Source organism: Gossypium hirsutum, chromosome D10 (genome assembly GCF_007990345.1).
Source record: "Gossypium hirsutum isolate 1008001.06 chromosome D10, Gossypium_hirsutum_v2.1, whole genome shotgun sequence".
NCBI lineage: Eukaryota > Viridiplantae > Streptophyta > Magnoliopsida > Malvales > Malvaceae > Gossypium > Gossypium hirsutum.
The window spans coordinates 47,062,689-47,069,981 of NC_053446.1; positions in this window are offsets into that span (position 1 = coordinate 47,062,689).

Below are 7,293 nucleotides of genomic sequence, written 5' to 3' on the forward strand. Positions count from 1 at the left end.
TGAAACATCTTCATCATACTCTGAAGCTGCTGCTGGAGTTCATCGAACTTTTGACGCTGCTCTGCTTCCCTCGCTGCAGCCTCTGCTTCCCTCGCTTTAGCCTCTGCTTCCCTCGCTGTAGCCTGTACTTCTCTTGCTGCCGCCTTTGCTTCTCTTGCTGCCGCATCTGCTTTAAGCTGCTGCTGGAGTTCTTCATACTTTCGTTGAACCTCAGCTTCTCTCGCTGCTGCATCTTCTTTCAGTTGTAGCTGGAGTTCTTCATATCTTTTTTGAACCTCAGCTTCTCTCGATGTTGCCTCCGCTTTAAGTTGTGTAATTTGCTCAATTGCTGTCGCTTGCATACGAGCCATCTGGTCTCTTAACCTCTGAACTTCAGCTTCGGCTCGACTCCCCGAAGGCATATATTGTTGCGAGCTAGATCCAAAAAATTGGGATGGGTTAACAAAAGATCCTTGAAATCGAACCCGACCATACCTTTCAGGACCCAAAACTTCAGTGATAATCCGGTTATCAATGTCGTCAATATGAACAGAACTATCACTGGAAGCAATCGCTTCGTACTCCGCCTTTTTATCCTTTAATTTTTCCTAAAAAATAAATCAAATAGTTAGGAACGCAATATATATTAAAAAACCCAATGCAACATAACTTAACAATATTTGCATTACAATAAATGAAAAAAATCATTAGAAAATAAACACTATAAATAATTAAAAACAAGTGAAATTGTATTAATTAAGCAAACGTACCATAATTTCTGCAGCTTCAGGAGTCATAGGGTTTCCATCTTTTTTCCTATGTGTAATGTCAAAAAGTTGAAGGCGTCCAACTTTTTGACCGGACGACAGTTCCTACAATACAATAGTAAAAATATTAATGTAAGTAAGTAGTAAATATCTCTCAATTATCAAATTGAAAATACCTCTGCATGAGCTACACACGCAAAACTTTTCGACCCAGCTGTGTGAGTGAATTTTTGTTGCTGCCTACTTTTTTTTCCAACTTCTTCATGATCCTACATTATGAAATTATTAGTACATTAATTAGGAAATACTATACACCAAAATAATTTCAAAATTTGCTAAGTTACACATACCTCTCCTTTCTTTGAAGTCCAAAATCTAACGACCTCTTCCCACTGGTACCTCAGCATTCCCAGCGGGACATTTTGTAATCTCTCGTCCAGTGTTGTTTTTGTCTTAAAATAGTCTTTCTTTAAAGTGCTCTTATGGTCTCTCCATCTTTTTTCCCAATGCTTTCTTTACATAAGCATCGGAGACCTCTAGAGCAAATCTCGCCTACAAAAAACACAACTTAAGAAAGTAAATGTAAACGAAACTTAAACCCAAGTATTATAAATGACATACACGTTTTGTTACCTTAATGTTATCGAGAGCTTGGTTCTTGTTACTCTCGGGCACTTTATGCCATGACTCGAAGTTAATTGGCAACATATTTGCATTCCGTGCTAGAATGCCCATGTATCCAGCTAAAAGGCGAGCTTCTGATCCAACAGGCTGACCAAAGCTATTACTGGATACTTGGACACGCTCGACTGGATCTAGGTCGTATAAATCGCTTAATATCGTACGTCCGCGACCTCTCCGCGTCCCACCAGTTTCATCTGAAAAATAAAAGTATTGTAATATACGAAATTAGAAAAAAAACAAACAAGATGTCAACACACATGTAAATTAAATGTTAAATTACTTTGAACTTCTATAGGTTCCTCAGGTGTAACCGGAACATTCGAAGATCCAACAGTAGTCTGTTGTTCAGTGCTGTTTGTTTCCGCCGAGTTTGGAGTACCTTGAACAATGCGGTGCGATCGTACTTTTCTTCTAGGCATTTTATCTGCTATACAAATAAATTAGTTGAAAACTTAGCATACAATTACAACAATAATATCACATATAAAATAGTTGAAATATCATCATTCGTAGATGTAATTAGATAATCGTAAAAGCTTACCACATTATAATTCGTAAGTCTCTTCATCCATATCCTGGCGGACCCATTGAAATTGTGTACTAGTACTAGGGATGTTTTCGTTTAAGTTTTGTTCTGGAAATGGTAAAGTTTGTGTTCTGTCGTCAATGTCATCTCTACTTCCACTGCCCATGTCGAACAAGTCTCTAGGGATGTTACGGAGTACAACGTACCAACCCTCATTAGTTGGGTCTTTTGAGTAAAAAACTTGTTTGACTTGAGAAGAAAATACATACGGCTCATCAATCAATTGTTGTCCTGTGTGAATCAATCGATCGAGGTTTACCATTGTGAAACCAAATTGATCTTGCTTGATTCCACGTGCAGTATTAACATCGACCCAATCACCTCGAAATAAGACAACTTTTCATTTCCCGTAGTAATCCAACTCAATTATGTCAGTAAGAAGTCCAAAATATTCCACATTTCCCTCCACAGGATTATTGTCCCTAGCACTAGCATAACCTGTAATTGAGGAATTAACCACTATTCCACAATTTTGCGTTCTCCTCAATCTCTCGCGATATTTTGTATGAAATCTGAATCCGTTTATGAGGAACGCACTATATCTTTTAACCACCCGATTTGGACCTTGGGAAAGCCATTTAACTTCGTCAGTGACGTTCTTCCCACTCCAAACCTATTGAATGGAAAGTAAACTGAGTAATTAAAAATGTTTTGAGTAAATATTATTATTTGTCGGTGAAAGCTCCAATTACATACCGTTTGGCTTAACCATTCATGAAAAGATTCTGTAAACAACTTATTGATATCTCGATGTTGTGTTCTTCGGGAGCGCGAACGAGATCTCAATATTTGTTTGTACTCACTATGTTAAAAATATGTTCAGTTTGTTAGACTATAAACAATTTTTTAAACGACGAATATTTATCAAATTTCTAGAACTTACTTGCGTAAAGGTTCCATTGATTCGTGGTGAAACAGAACATATCGATGTGCTTGAACCCACGATAAATCATCTAATTCTGCAATTTCAACTTTACCGATTGGTTTTCCAAAACTTTGGAACAAATAATTATTGGCAAAGTTATGATCCGTGAGTCCAGCATTTCTATTTGGTCTGTTCAACCTTGTTTCAACATCTTCCAAATATCTTGAACAGAAGGTCATACATTCCTCTGCCAAGTAGCCTTCGGCAATCAATCTTTCTGGATAACGCTTGTTGCAGAAATAAGACTTTAATTTGGATAGGAACCTAAACACGGTATACAACATTATCAAAAGTTGTAACAAAAAATACATAGGTGAATGAAGGACAATTTTCAAAATTGTAATTAACACCTTTCTATGGGATACATCCATCGATAGAAAACGGGTCCGCCAAGAATTGCTTCATGCGGGAGATGGATTATCAAGTGAACCATAATAGTGAAGAAGGAAGGTGGGAAGATTTTCTCCATGTTGCATAAAGTTAAAGCGGCTCGATCCTGTACCTTCTGAAGTTCTTGAACATCCAAAACTTTGCCACAAATGGCTTTCATTATATTGGATAGTTCAATTATACAAGACGTCACCTTCTTCGAAATACAACATCGTAGAGCAACTAGCAGTAAATCTTGCATCAAGATGTGATAGTCATGTGATTTTAGCGAATATAGTCTTCGATCTTTAACACTAACACATCGAGATATATTAGATGCATAAGCATCTGGAACCTTTATATCCTTCAACACCATGCAGAACACTTCTTTCTCTGTCTTTGACATTGAGAAAATAGAAGGCGACAACCGATATTTACCATTCGGAAGTGGATTCGGATGAAGATCAGGTCGAATTCCCATCTGAACTAAATCAAGTCGACTCTGAAGATTGTCTTTTGATTTTCCGTCTACATTCAAAATTGTACAGACAATGTTCTCGCAGACATTTTTCTCAATATGCATAACATCAAGATTGTGTCGTAAAAGGTGGTGCTCCCACTAAGGCAACTCAAAAAAAATACTTCTTTTCTTCCACAAGTCCGCCTCATTAGGATCATCCTCTTCATCGGAGTTATCATCAGCTTCATCATTTGATCTTCTATTTCTTTGCGTGTTTGCCGGTTGATTCATCTTCCCATAACTGAAATTCACATCTTCCAACATTAACAAGATTTCAGATCCACTTGTCTGCGAAGGAGCTTCTCTGAACTCTTCAGTACCGTCAAATGCCGAACTCTGAAATCTAAATCTATGATTTTTCGGTAACCACCGATGATGCCCCATGTAAGAGAACTTCTTCCCATTGTATAACCATTGCGAACATGTTTGTGCAGCACAACAAGGGCACGCATAACGACCCTTTGTACTCCAACCGGATAAATTGGCATAAGCGGGGAAGTCATTAATGGTCCACATCAAAGCTGCACGTAAATTAAAGTTCTCCTTTCTCAGCACATTGTATGTCTCGACACTAGCCCATAATTGTTTTAACTCTTCAATAAGTGGCTGCAAATAAATGTCGATATCATTCCCGGGCCCTTTCTCTCCAGGGATAATCATAGATAAGATAAGGGAAGATTGCTTCATGCAAATTCACGGAGGTAGATTGTAAGGAACAAGCACTACTGGCCAAGTACTGTACGCAGTGCTCATGATCTTGAAAGGATTAAATCCGTCAGATGCTAGCCCAAGCCTCACACTCCTAGGATCGCTTGCAAAGCCTGGAAATTTATTCTCAAATGATTTCCAAGTTAAAGAATCTGCCGGATGCCTTAATAATCCATCATCGGTTCGTCCATCATGGTGCCACGTCATAGACTCTTCAGTCTTCAACGACATGAAGAGCCTTTGAAGCCTCGGTATCAGCGAAAAATACCAACCTTGACTGGCTTCTTTCTTGACTGTGCATCATTTTCATCGTCGTTCCCACCTTCTAAGTTTTTACTTATCCAATGGGAGTGGCCGCATACATGACAGCACTGTTGATTTCTCCGATCGCCCCAATACAACATGCAGTCATTTGGGCAACTATGGATTTTGTTGTGCCCAAGGCCTAAATCTTTTATCAATTTCTTCATATCTTTGCATGACTGAGAGATTTTTGCAAAAGGAAACATTTCTCTCAAGAACTCTAACAGCATTGTCAAAGAGTTTCCGGTCCACCCTCCCAAACATTTTAATTGAAAAAGACGAACATAGAAAGACATTTTTGAAAATTTTGATCCCTCATACAGGTCGTCGTTCATGTCATTAAGTAGCGCGTAAAACTTCGCTGCTTCTTCGTTCGGCTCTTCATGACGTACACTACTTCCCGGTTCGGTAAAAGCATTTCTCCCAATATTACAATCATCAGAAGCCACAAAGTCTGTTGGGAACGACTGGACACCATGATTGTGCATATTAAATGCATCCCGCAACATACCTTCCATGTCATCCCCTCTATTAGACTGGTGGTAAGTAGTACTGTCATAAGACACATCCATCCTTGAAGAGGAAGTACTAGGCGGACATTCTCCATGAAAAAACCATTGTTTATAACCCCAAACAAACCCATCAACAATTAGATGCTCATATAGAACTTCACGATAATGCCAGTTTATGTTGACAAACTTCTTACACGGGCAAAGAATCATGTTCTCCTGGCTTGCATATTGAAATGCAAAATTTAGAAAAGTCTGTACTCCATTTCGATAACCGTCGCTTACCCTTGACAAATTCATCCAAGAACGGTCCATTTCTTATTTCTTGAAGTCCGATTGTCACCAGAAATTACAAGGGTAAGTTGTTCAGTGGTAAGTATAAATGAGTTATGTAAGTATATCATATAATATATATTTATGTATTAAGTAAATTATGTAGGTTATGTATGTGTATAAGTTATGTAAGTTTTGTATTAAGTAAACTATGTAAGTTGTGTATTATGTAACTTATGTAAGTTATCAAAGTAATGTATGTTATGTAAGTTGTAAGTTATTATGTATTATATAACTTCTGTAAGTTATGTAAGTTATGTAAGTTGTGTAAGCTATTTTAGTTATGTAAGCTTTGTATTATGTAAGTTATGTAGGTTAAGTAAGTTGTGTAAATTATGTAAGTTCTTGTACATACAAATTTTGGTTATGTAAGATATGTATGATGTAAGATATGTATGATGTAAGTATATCAGTATTACGTATCTGATTAATAACCGATTTAAAACTATAATATATTTTAACAAATTCTGTAAGTAATGTAATATATACTTAAATTTATAGCGGGTAATGTATTCAAGTAACATATTTAAGTAAAATTTAGTAAAAAATATGTTTTATTTATTAATATTGTAAGACATCTAAAATATACTTAAAAATATATATTTAAGTAATGTAATATATAAATTTTGAAAAACGATATTCGAACAATATATGTATTAGTAATAAGTTAAATTAAATTGTAAAAATATTAACATATATATTTAAGTAATGTAACATATAAATTTTGAAAAATTATATTCGAACAATATATGTATTAGTAATAAGTTAAATTAAATTGTAAAAATATTAACATATATATATTTAAGTCATGTAATATATAAATTTTAAAAAATTATATTCGAACAATATATGTATTAGTAATAAGTTAAATTAAATTGTAAAAATATTAACATATATATATTTAAGTAATGTAACATATAAATTTTGAAAAATTATATTCGAACAATATATGTATTAGTAATAAGTTAAATTAAATTGTAAAAATATTAACATATATATATTTAAGTAATGTAACATATAAATTTTGAAAAATTATATTCGAACAATATATGTATTAGTAATAAGTTAAATTAAATTGTAAAAATATTAACATATATATATTTAAGTCATGTAATATATAAATTTTAAAAAATTATATTCGAACAATATATGTATTAGTAATAAGTTAAATTATATTGTAAAAATATTAACATATATATATATTTTTTTAATATTAATAAGTTATGATAAAATATATGAATATATACTTTTTTAATATTAATAAGTTTAATAAAAACTAAAATGTGTCAAAATCATTGTTGCCTATGTATTATCTTTGCTATTTCCGTTACAGCACACAGAACTATACAAGAAGAGAAGTGGATAATGTTGTTACTTGATCGATAGAATCATCAAATTGAACCAATCCTCTCTGACATCCTTTTGTCATCACAAAACTCATAACCACATCAAAAGAAAAACTTGTAATTGATGATTTTGACAAATAATATTTTTCTCAATGTTTAGCAAACTGCTGATACAAATTAATCTAAACTGGACAACCTCCTCAAGATGGAGCAGTGGGGGAACCACTCGGTTTTTGTTTCCACTTGATAAACACTTCATTCAAC